The 13183-nt window shown below is 39.1% G+C and overlaps 1 protein-coding gene across 3 annotated transcripts in view; it reads right to left on the bottom strand.

The window, feature by feature from the left end:
- LOC100881458 (uncharacterized) overlaps nucleotides 1-13183 on the bottom strand; it is a 374378-nt gene that overhangs the window by 221469 nt on the left and 139726 nt on the right. The gene's annotated exons all lie outside the window — the stretch shown is intronic.

Consider the following 13183-nt stretch of genomic DNA (forward strand, 5'->3'; position numbering starts at 1 on the left):
AACTAATAGAATTAATAAATTATTTCATTACTTGTTTGTTGACATTTACACGCTTAGACACACGCTTGATGAACTTGCATACTTGTGCACACATATGTGTAGCAACAGTAAGTACATTCAGAACATTTATAAGATTTGAAAGACCCCGTCATCTGCTTTAGATTAATGCAAGTAAAAGAATGTACTTCTATTTTGACTAAATTAAAGAAAAAGAATAAAATCATTGCTTGAGTGTTATGTTTAAAATACAGTAATATTTAACACCGCAAAATTTGGACGTATATTTTACGTACTCCAGACTAGGCAATGTGTTGAACATTTTATTTATTATTCATTACCCACAACATTGTTAAAAATTATTTAAAATAAAGTTGTTTCAAGTATTCTGTATGTACTGAATGCAGTATTGAATACACCGTTTACAGAATCCTCATGAACATTGCGTAACGTCACATTTAATCGCACAAAGATTGCGCCTCGATGTTATCATGAAATTGTGTTACTAGTTTCCAGAACCAAATGGCTGGTTTAGATGTTAGATACAAATTGGTGTGCGGTTTATAACGTTAAAAGCAGTTTGTTTATGATAATAGTTGGGCATTCGTAATCGCAAATCCTGTCTAAAACAGGAGGAACTTGCGAAACGGAACGGTGAATCGATCCAAAAAGAGATACTCGTCACGCGAGACACGCCCATGCCAGCGTTCCCGTTTTCAGGAAACTCGTCGTTACGTGCATTTGTTATTCATGAACAGGGACGTGGGTCTAGCCTGTAGTTTCGGCCACGACAATGAAATTGTAATACTATACACGTCGAGACACACTGAGACGTTGTCTTTGCAATTTTATGGATCTAATTAACGAAGTAATCGATTCTGGGACTTTACCGAGAAACTTGTCAAACTGCCTTCATTTCTGCGAGTATGGTTTCATTCAGTAATCGGAGAAGAATGTTCAAACTCTTTCATTTTTTAATTTTATACTTCCTATGTCTTGAAATTTTTAAATTAGCAAATTATTAAATTTCTTAGTTTTGAAAGTTTTATAATCATTCTAAACTTATTTTCTTCAGCTTCAAGTATGTACATTTTTAAAACTGAATTTCATATTTCTGTATTTATACATTTCTTAAGGTCTATAATTCCAACTAAATTATGAGCTCTATCAAATTATCAGATCACCTCTAAATTACTGCTTTTGTTTAAAAAAGCAGGAAGTTTGAAGAGCAACTTTTATCACCTGAAATGTACAGCAGTGAGTTCATTACGGGGTACTTGATCTGCCCATCACTGAATTTCACGAACGACCTTCGTTCTATCTCACAGCCATAAATATCGGCAATATCTCGACAAAACATGTCTCGTAAAAAAAAACTGTCCAACACAATTTGTCTCGTGCAGAACACGACGATACTTCGGTCTCGAAAAAAAAGACGAAAGAAACGAAGGTGATCGAACAACTCGGTGGATGAAATCAAACGACGTATTAAATCCGCGATGACTAATGAAAGACCGGGTAAACTGTTCTTAATGATGCCCAGTGAGCCCGAGATACATAAGGAACGTACATATGTAGCACTTTATATACTGTATATTACACGTACATATATTCCCACAGTAGCGACTGGTAATGAGAATATAACGTTCATCAATCATTCGTTAGGCAATCCGCGACCGAACGACTCCCCCTGGAATTAATTTAATTACTACAAATGTTTCGCGATAAAAATGGCCGACGATCAATACGTTGTCAGTTTTAACTTATATGTCTATAATTGTTCGTGGTCCGAGTGCAAATTTATGCAAGCGGACGTGGAGCGTTTTGCCGGTTTCAAAAAGAAAAGAAAAGCAGAAACGGCGGTAACGCGGTCTCGTGAAACGTTATTAGATCGGTTAAACGTAATTAAGAAAATTTAATATGGATAATGACCTCTAATAAATGTAATAATATGTTAGCAGCCGGTGATCGATAACTTTTAATGAGCCGTCATCTTAGGAAATTGATACCCGGGTTCTTTCATTTGTCAGCCGTGCGTTGAAGAAAAAAAAACGAAACACTGAACGAATATTATCTTGAGGCCGGCAAACTAACCGCGAGTCAGACTGGTAATTAAGCGTTACGTAATCTCGTGAAACATACGGACCTGTTATGATCGACCGAAATTTCAATTTCGTGTTTTCGGGCGAAAATACGGAAAACGCCAGCTTTGCGGATTTTTGTGATTATTGACCTGGGTACTTTTGATGGTTGCTTACATGTAATTAGCAACATCTTGTATACTTACGAAATTTGGAAAATTGGGAGATTGGGTAATTCGGAAATTGGAGAACCGGGAATTTGGAAATTGTGAAATCGGAGAAAAAAGAATTAGAAAATTGTAAAGTAGGGACAGTAGAAAATTGAAGAGTGGAGAAATTGGGTAATTGAAGAATTTTGGAACCGGCGTCTGAAAATTTGAGAATTTAGGAATTTAGCAAGTTTGAGAATTTATAAAAATAAGTAAATGTAGAAATCTGGGATCAGAAAATATGGGATATGAAAAATTTCAAATTCACTCAATATTAAACTATTAACGTTCTCTTCTACGATACATGACGATTTATCATGTCAAGTATTTACAACATATTCCAATAACCAAGAGTCGAATTACAGCTTTCCTATCGACAGGTACAAGATTAAGTAATTCATCCTAACTACGATACTCTGCCATTACAAGTATTTTTCGTCCCATCTACACCGATAATTCTTCAAGAACATCCAGAAAGACTCTAATCACTCTATTCATCAAATGTCAGCTCGTATTTGCATATTTGACCTTGGTGGATCGTCGTGCACTTCGACCTCACAATTTTGTACCTCGATTAGAATCCGCAAGGAAAATCGAAGGATAACGTTACACGAATGTTTTTAAACGAAAACTCGTTGCCAGGTTAAGTTCGAGGAATAAATTAGTCGAGTCCTACCCGAGGATCACAGGCGAACGTGTACACAGCGATCGGCTTACGGCTGTCTTTGAAATTATCGGCAAGATCTATCGTGGCCGAAGTAACTACAAGTTATTACGAAGATAAGCCCATTATATATTATACACGGTTTCTTTTTATTGCGATCTACCTTGCCGTACGCGGCGTGCTCGTTGCAAGTTCAACGCGCGGGAGATTAGGTTAACAGCCGATGTAGACATTACCGGAGATAGGGTGTTTATAGAGCAATTTTTGAAGGAGTAAATTGGACTATCCATGACGGGAACATTGAACGTAGAACGATGTTTTCTATTAATTTGTTACTTGATTTGCGGACTATTCAGGAAGCACGGTGATAGAAAATGCGAAAAATCTGAATAACTACGGCGTTTAAAATTATTAACGCGGTATTTTGTTAATGGCAAAAAACTGTAGGAATATAATTGTATAGCGTATGATGGGAAGGTATGAAAGTTTCATAGTTTCAGATTCTCGAATTGATTAAATAGATACTGCAGTTTCCCACTCGTCGAATTACCACGTGTGGTAATCATTACGCATCGAATTACTACGCGCGGAATTGCCACGCGACGAATTACTACGTCTCGAATTACCACGCGTCGAATTACCACGTGTAGAATCACCACATATCGAATTACTACGCGCGGAATTGCCTCGCGTCGAATTACTACGCGTCGAAATACCACTCGTCGAATTAGCACGTGTGGAATCGTTACGTATCGAATTACTACGCGCGGAATTGCCACGCGACGAATTACTACGTCTCGAATTACCACGCGTCGAATTACCACGTGTAGAATCATCACATATCGAATTACTACGCGCGGAATTGCCTCGCTTCGAATTACTACGCGTCGAATTACCACGCGTTGAATTACCACGTGTGGAATCGTCACGTATCGAATTACTACGCGCGGAATTACCACGCGTCGAATTGCTACGCGTCGAATTACCACGCGTCGAATTACCACGCGTGGAATCGTCACGTATCGAACTACTACCCGCGGAATTGCCACGCGTCGAATTACAATTCCCCGTCTTTTCAATTTCGTCGTATTAAACTGAACGGTGAATGTGAGTCACCTCGCGAGTGCAAATGGTTAAACTTCCAAAAACCAACTTCACAAAATATAAAAATGTCCAAATTCCAAAAACAGTCGCATCATTCTTAACATCGAATATCGCTACTTTCAACCACGTTACGCGGTATATTTAATAGCGTCCCAACCTAAAGAAAAATGCAAGCACCGCCACATCTGTAGATTTATCGTACACGTACTCTCGCAAAACAAACTATGTTCGGCACAGTTATCGATCGTTCGAAAACATGGTCGACCGAGTTATGCAAAGGAGATACGTATTCCGGCATCTTTTTGCCAGCGCAAGCAAAGGTGATCCAAAGGCAGGTACGTGTCTGAACGATAGAACTGTCTTCATTAACGTTCTGCGCGTATTGGCGGCGAGAGAGCGAGCAAGCGGATAAATCAGTCCGCTCGGCGTTGTAAGTCGTTCGGGGCTAATCGAGGCTGACCAAATTAACCGGCGGCGCATGGTGCACGGACCTTTGGAACGCGGTATTATCCTTATTTACCGAGTGGCCGTGCACCGTGGCCACCTTCTCTCTCCGCTTCTTTGCATCGACCCTTTCACGTGCCTGCCGAACATATTTCTCGATAACGATTTATACGTTCCATTCACCACGAAATTTGTATCCGCGAATCATTCCGCTCGACTACCGAACAAATTGTCGCTGCTATTGTTATGCTACGGCAACACCGGCTACGAAACTCCCTCTGGCCTCTTCAACTGATCTTGATACTTGCATATGTGTACATATGAGGGGCTTAGAGGGTCAAATGTCTGACTCTATTGATTGATCTCTTTTGTAACTCTGCGAACTGATTACAAGTTCAATAGTAGATGATAAGCATGTAAATATCACTGTTTCTGTAAACTTGATCATTGTCGTAAACGAACGATTCGTACAGCGTGTTCCATTTTTGCGACAGAATATTCTGTGATTAAAATGAGGATAGAAGTTTGATACGAATGTACGACCGTGAAATTATAAATTATTAATGTCATTTACTTTTTCTCTATTGATGAAGAAAAGTGTCAAAATTGAAATACATTAAGTACTGAAAGAAATAGTTTTGGTAACAATTTCCATTTCAAAATTACAAGAAAGTAATAATTTTTATGTTTTCATAAATATAAAAAATTATACAAACTGTTCAGAAAATATGCTACATTTATAATGGAACTTTTACAACTGGAGTGTGATGTAATGACATCAATCTTATCATGAACTTTCAGTTACAAAAAGAAAGGCTACTTAAAAAATGTCAATACCCAGATCCCGAGGAAAGCGTTCTGCGACCTGTATTTCGACGACACGAGAGAGCAAATTAGAGGCACGTTTCTGCGAAGCGGAATCATACATCTTTGGGAGTGTCGTTACAACGGGGACCTTTTTACGAAACTGTCAATCGCGATCGAGCAGGGAACCACATCGTACGGCTCAATTCGAACGACGGGAATGTTTATGACACCAGTCGTTCGCCTCCTTATTTGGAACCAGCGACGTCTTGTTAAGCGATACAGACGAAATACAGTAGACTCTCGTTATATTACCGTCAATCATATAGCCTGTGGGCAAATATCCCTTTTGTGTGAACAATCGAATTACTAGGTGTCTAATTGTCGTATGACGTCACGTGTGGAATTGTTATGGGCCGAATTGTGATGCATCAAATCGTCATATGTTGAATCGTCATATGTGGAATCGTCATGGGTCGAATTACTAGGCTTGGAATCATCACGCATCGAATTACCACTCGTCGAATTACCACGCTTCGAATTACCACATGTGGTAATCACTACGCATTGAATTGCTACGCGAGGAATTGCCACGCGTCGAATTACTACGCGTCGAATTACCACGCGTCGAATTACAACGTGTGGAATCGTCACGTATCGAATTACTACGCGCGGAATTGCTACGCGTCGAATTACTACGCGTCGAATTACCACGCGTCGAATTACCACGTGTGGAATCGTCACGTATCGAATTACTACGCGCGGAATTGCCACGCGTCGAATTACTACGCGTCGAATTACCACGTATCAAATTACACGCGTTGAATCACCACGCGTCAAATTACTATACGTCGAATCACTACGCGTTGAATCTCCACGCGTGGAATTACCACGTATCAAATTACCACGCGTCGAAGTACCACGCGTCAAATCACCATGCGTCGAATCACCACGCGTTGAATCTCCACGCGTCGAATTACCACGCGTCGAATTGCTACGCGTGGAATTGTCACCCGTCGAATCGCCACGCGTGGACTTGCTACGCATCGACTCCTCACATACAAAATCGCCATGTACCGAATTACCACGCGTCGAATTATTATGCGTCGAATCGCCATACATTACCTCACCATCCATCAAATCCTCGCATGTGAAATGGCCATCCATCGAACCTTCACTCGCGAAATCGACATACGTCAAATTACCACGCTGCAACTTTAAGAATTTTCCGCTCCAACAACCGCACCCGTGGCAATATAACGGGAGTCCACTATAAAATCGAAGAGTATGCACAAAGTAAGAGCTAATTCTTGATTCTCCCCGGAGGTTTCCATAGGAAACGGTACTTCTCGCTCCTGTGTCACTCATTTCGACGTTAATTTGCTTTTTATCGCGGCATCTGTGCCCGAGTTCCAATGCTCTTCGACAGGATCGAATTCAATTAACCGTGATCGTTAAATCTTAAACGGTGGTCATCGGTAACCATCGTGTAATACACGGTTTGCGAAAATCGATTCGCGAACACCGTGCAACTTTCATCCTCTACGAATCTTACGCAACGAATCATATATATTTATTGCTCGCTATGGAGATGGACTTTCTACCTTTCACCGTGCTATTCGTAATAAATAACTTATTCCCGTGGAGAATACGTTCTCGAGTCGATCATAGGCCGGTCTCCTAAAAATAATCCAAGGATCTGGGAACTGGCTAGCGTCCGTCGAAAAACGGCTTCGCTCCGTGAAACTCCGTTCACGTTCGCGAGTGAGGCAACACGAGCTCGTCTGGACGAACATGTCAAAGAAAGAAGCAACACCGTGTACCAGAGAAAGGAGAAAAATAGCAGGGATCAAAAATCCTGGGCACGTTTCGCGGTACGAGACACGCCTTGTGACATCATCGTTGCTTGATCTCCGGTTCCATAGGGACAAAATCGGAGAACGCTGGAACGCGAATGGAGAACGAAACACGCGTGTACACGATCATACAGCACCAAGAATGCTGAGCTTCAATTGTGTCCATTATCGAACACAATTTGTATAATCGAATCGACTCGCAAATCTCATAAGCATAGCCTATCTTCTTAAATTGCTGAAATACATGCTGATATATGTGTTATTTTATTTTATAAGATAAACATATATTTATCGTTTCATCATTAGTGCCAATTATTTTATTAAAAATGATACGTAAAGTTTCAAGAATTATTCTCTTATCAAGGTGCACGATGTCAAGTATAATTACAGATGTTCAGTTATTCGTGTACGGTTATTCAAATTGACAAAGAACATGCAATTAGTAGTATAATAAAAAGGCAACATTTTTACTTGCACAAGGAGTCAGCAGATCAAACACTATTTGCATTAATAATTTTTTCATGAATATTGAAGAGGTGCATTTCGTAGTGGTCATTTGATTATTAAATACAAAATATCAATTTACCATCTATTACATTTATTTAGTATACACATCATGACAATGTGTGAACACTTTATCGGAACAGTCTGTATATTTCTCCATGTTAAATGAAAATTTAATTACAAATAAATATAAATGAAATCACGCAAGATACTGTTCTCTCGATGCCAATATTCCTTTTTGTCTTCAAGCCTGCATCTTTCCGCTCGAAACGTCTTCTCGTGGAATTCACCGGGTTATCACGCGTTCCTCGTAAAGATGTCATTGATTACACGCACCGTCCGTGCTCTGAGATATTACATCTAGTGTGAATATACCGTGCAATAAAGATGCCCGTGCGCGGTGAAGCGAGTTCGCGCGAGTGCACGCGCGTGCACATCGCTCGCGTATCGTTTATGAGACGGTATGTGGCATCTTACGCTTGCGGCCTATCGGTGAAAGTCGCGATGAGAGAATCGTGGTTGTTTAGATCGATTCGTTCGACTAATTGCAACGGGACCACTATTGTCCTCGTGAAAGAAGAAGAGACAATGCTATCTTGGTTCTTTGCCCAGCCATGACAAACGTATTGTGCCTTATCTATTACATACTTGAATTGTATTGAGGTATAAATACATTCTTTATGTATAATACACATAATATACATTCTTAAGCTATTTTAAAGGGACTTTAGGGGTCTAACTTCTATAAGGGACAATGATATTTTAGTTAAAATGAAAAACCTTAAATTTTAGTTAAGTTAATAACCTTAATGGTCAAATAAAACTTTAAAATCATTTTAGCAATTATATTTTTACTCTTCATTTTGTAAAATTATAAACAACTTTGTTAAATGCATCTTTGCAATTGGAGCTAAGTTACTTACTAGATTTATTGAAAATAATATTTAATGAATCTCTAGTGACTCGTAAACCTAAATGATTTACGATGAAACATGAAGTAAGAAGTTAATAAAATTCCTTAATAAACATTCTTTAACCGATTATTATTTTCAGTATATTCAAGTGACTTGTATGATTTACTTCCGCTTTCATTGGACAACCTTCCAAATATTCAAAAAATGATGTCATTTTAAATAGAAATTATTATTTTTAGTTGATGCACGAATTTTCTTCGTCCCAATTTAAAGACTATCAAAGTGATAATTGTTAATGGATGAACAATAGAATCGACAGGCGTAACAATAGACTTCCGATCGTCAAAGCGTTAAGTGACCGTGTTTCTTTCCGCGTTCCCATCGCCAGAAATAAATAGCGTTTCACACGTTACCCTAGTTTCACGTAGGAAGAATCACTTGGTATTTCACTATTTCATTCCCGCTAATTGCCCCGCCAAGTTCAAGCTGCTCCCTCCGGGGCATCTTTTCTATGCCGTGCACAGCGAGAAAGTGTTTAGCGGCATTTCACCGAGACCCTATATGTCGTCTCCTAATTACACCGAATTCTAAATGAGCTCCTGCACCGGTAATTACTGTTACGTCTTGCCCATAAGCGTGATCATCATCGGCGAAGATTTCTACTTGTACACGAGAGGGTTCCACTTTCGAGGTGGGAGGGCAGATCGGCTTTAGAGAACAGGCCACGTAAATGCAGTTTCGCCGTCTCGGTTTTGCCATTCGTCTAGCCGCTTAAAGATGTCATTGATTAAACGAGCAGGAAGAGCCGAACGGTACACTTTGTGCGAGCGTATTTCACCCACACGCGTGGCCTTCGTGTGGGCAACGCATTATGGCGTGGTAACGTATGAATACCCGTGGACCATGGTCCCGAGAGATGCGCCTGGGCGTGTACCGAGCCCTTTTATGTACCATACTTTGTGGCATACCAGATTCATTCGCAGAAAGGTAGGATAAGAGTAACCACAATCTCTGAGTCAGAACCTCGTCAAACATCTTTGAATTCTGACCGCTAAAGCCTTTGAGAATTCCACCTATCTTCTTAAAAGTGCCTGCTATTCGTTTCTTTTTATACTTCCATAGAACGAAAATACAAAGATTATGTATTTCAATTATTGTAATTCTCTTCAAGTCCTTTGTACACATTTGAAAGGTGTGGATAATATATTAACTTGTATAGAGACAAGTAGATCATTTGAAACTTAGTCAATCATGTATATTCTATAATATGAAGGTGATATGCAAATTACAAAAGTTCGTTTTATATAACAAAAATGATAAAGCTGTCAAAGTGTAAAGATGTCTGAAATAAAATTGAAAGTTTATTAAAAAGGCAATTAGTATGTAAATATTTACGCAAAAGCAGAAAATATCAATCGAGGAAATGTTCGTTTCAATTTTGCAAATTGCAGTTCCATCAAATTAATGCGCTATCAACGCAGAGTGCCATGTACTGTTTCAATCAAACAGAAACATTCAATCAGAATTAATAATACGATTAATCTTTGGCCGGCTATTATTTTTCGTTCCATCCATTCCGTGCACCCCACGGTGCTCCCGGCGTACAAATGTGCAATTTGAAAATAGCACGCGAAGAAGCCGATCAAAATGAAGCGTCCGTGATAAGGCAAACGTCGAACTCGATTTTGCTCGGTCGTATTAACGTAAGTACATGAATCTAGTGTCTCGTGTTGATCGTACAGAAGCCTTTAAGAAAATAAGTCACGCACGAAGGCGCTTCATAAGCATAATGCACCCGACAACGCTCCGATGCAGCAAATAAGCAGGGTGAAAGAAAGAAAGATAGACGGAGAGAGAAAGAGGGAAAGTCAATCGATATACTCGAACGATCAGCTACCAGCGTTTATGAAACTCTTCCCTGCGGTGGCACTAATTCAACGAGAATTTAATCTTCGTCGAGATACCTGCCGTGAACTTCATTAAGCTACGACTAATTATTCCTTCGTTAACGGTACAGTTCATGCCTTATTGATTTCGAGTCGACGTGCTAAAACATCAATTTCGTATTAGATACGGAAATCTTTTTTTACTTACAGTTTAAGTTACATTTGCTACTAGGTAATTAGCAATTATTCTGGTTCGTTATTATAAATTTTTCTATTTTTAAGAAACTTCATATGTTAGATTAATGACAAATTTTTATTTTATCAGTTATAAAATATCTGAACTTTCCTACTCGTTTAAAGTGTTGTTTTATATGTACTTAGTGTTTGTATCATGTTTTGTTCCTTTGAAACAGTATTCGATTGGTTTGATAGAATGACAAGTCTGATTCAAGTCATTCGATGTACCGTTGAAGGGCGGTTCTCCCCATTATAGTCGATACTGACGATCGAGTAATCAATAACGGAGACCAGCAGCTCCATAGAATGCAAATTGTAAATTCCCCATGAAATTAGGCGAACCGTTGGTTACTTTCTCCCGTGAGCTCGCAGATCTGCACGTGTGAACTCTGGACCGATGGCCACTGCACCCATGGTCACTGATAACTTTTCAATTTGAAAATTTTTTAATTTTTCACTTTAAAGCTTTCTAAATTTCTAGGTATAATTTCTAAATTTTCAGATTTCCTAATTTCTAACTTATCCGTTAAAAATTTTAGAATTCTAAATTACTAAATTACCAATTTTCAAGTCTCTTATCAATCAAGTTAAATTTAACAATAGAAACACAGCAAAATATCAAATTTTATCTGCTGTGGATATGTGCATAGAAACTCTGAGTTGAACCTCGAAGCCTTCGATCGTTAAATCCTCTGCATTCGTAAAAGAAATTACGTCGATCTATTTGATTGCCACGTCTAGGACACGAACGTATCATCTAGATAAATCGACAGGGCATCGACAATCCATCAGACTAATTTCCTTTGCCACGATGAATAAGTGATTATTTGACGTACCATGAAAATAGATTTTCATTTACTCCCAATAAAAAACAAAATTGGGATACATTTTATTTAGATAAATAAAATCAGGACGTGTTAGGTTATAATGTATTTATTCTTGTTTAAATTTGAAATGTGATCTGACCTAATTTATGAGAAGGGTAATTAGACTCGAAGAATAAAATTATGTATTACACAGTACATTCATCTGTTACACCTTTCTTAATGAAAGAAAATCAACGTATGAAACTACGGGTAATAGTTCAGTATCAAAGTATGGATAACACATTATCAGTAACAGAACTCTGACACCCTCTTTTCTGACAAAACAAGTCATACTAAATTTGTACAAGTGTTCCCTTCACTTCTGACATCACGAGCCCAGTGAGCACGCGTTATAAATACTAAATTAATAACAAAGTCTTACGAAAGCCCCCAAGGATCACAAATTGCCACTTTTATCGATGCACCATAATAAAAAGAGAAGGTCCGTGATCGATGGTTCTCTATTCGACCGACAAACGTACATGACTTTTTTTTCTTGGACCGTATGCAAATTGCGGGTCCGTTCAACGCTTAATCAAGACGCAACCATCATGGGGACAATAATCTTGTTACACGTGGATACCATAACTGGGCATCGACAATGCGAGAGATAAGTGGTCACGCAACCGGTTGATTAATTACTCGCGACCGAAACCTCGCGTCCGTTCGGTCCTTGATGGGACAGGATTAGGCGTTTCTGAATTACCGTCCAATTATTGTCGGCCAACTACTGACGAGTATCGTCACGAAACGCGCCAAGCTGCCGTGTAATCGCTAATTGGAGACGGCTAATCGAAACTCGTACAAGATTACGCCCCTAAAAGTAACGTAATTACGCGTCGTCGTATCGTGCACGGCGTACAAACGCGAGAGAAGCGGAAAAAAAGCGGCAAAAAAAGAACACGCTCGAGGATCCCGAAGTCCGTTCAGATCGAAAGTCTGATCGTACGGGGACATCCAATGGGCCTTCCACGATCGAGGTCGGAAAACGAGTAGAATATGTGTATCGAATTGGAGACCATTCGCAGAGAAGACGGATGTTTACATCGTGTTATTATGTGTTATTTATATAACACGTAGTATCAGCACATCACCAGTGAACAGAACATTTATTCCTTTTTATGAAATAATACGTCAGATCACATTGTGTAAATATTATATTATTATTCTTGACTAAATTTTGTCCTACCTATTCTGAATCATATGGAACAAGAACTTATGTTGAAAATTATATGTATGTTACTAAATAAAAATAAAAAATTGCTCTTCATGAGTCATTTTATGAGATCAAATTTTTTTAAAAGCCTTCAAACACAAAGTAGACGTTCACGACACCAAGGAGCACGGACATTACCAAGCCGGAGGAATTTCTAGCAGTAAACATGGCGCAACCTCAAATGGTGTTCCACGAGTAAACAGATTAATCAAGATAAAGCTATGCTGCACACGACAGTGCATAAAACTAAAAAGCCCGAAGAGTCTCCTACGTTGAAATGTACCGTACGGTTCGATAATGAACAACGTCCAGTTACAGGAAGTGGCGAACCGGTGTGTTTGGTCCTCCAGAAACCTGTTCGATTAAACAAAAATCGTGGTGTTGAAAAGAGCGGGAAAGCA

The sequence above is a fragment of the Megachile rotundata genome, chromosome 1, assembly GCF_050947335.1.
Source record: "Megachile rotundata isolate GNS110a chromosome 1, iyMegRotu1, whole genome shotgun sequence".
NCBI classification, from domain to species: Eukaryota; Metazoa; Arthropoda; class Insecta; order Hymenoptera; family Megachilidae; genus Megachile; species Megachile rotundata.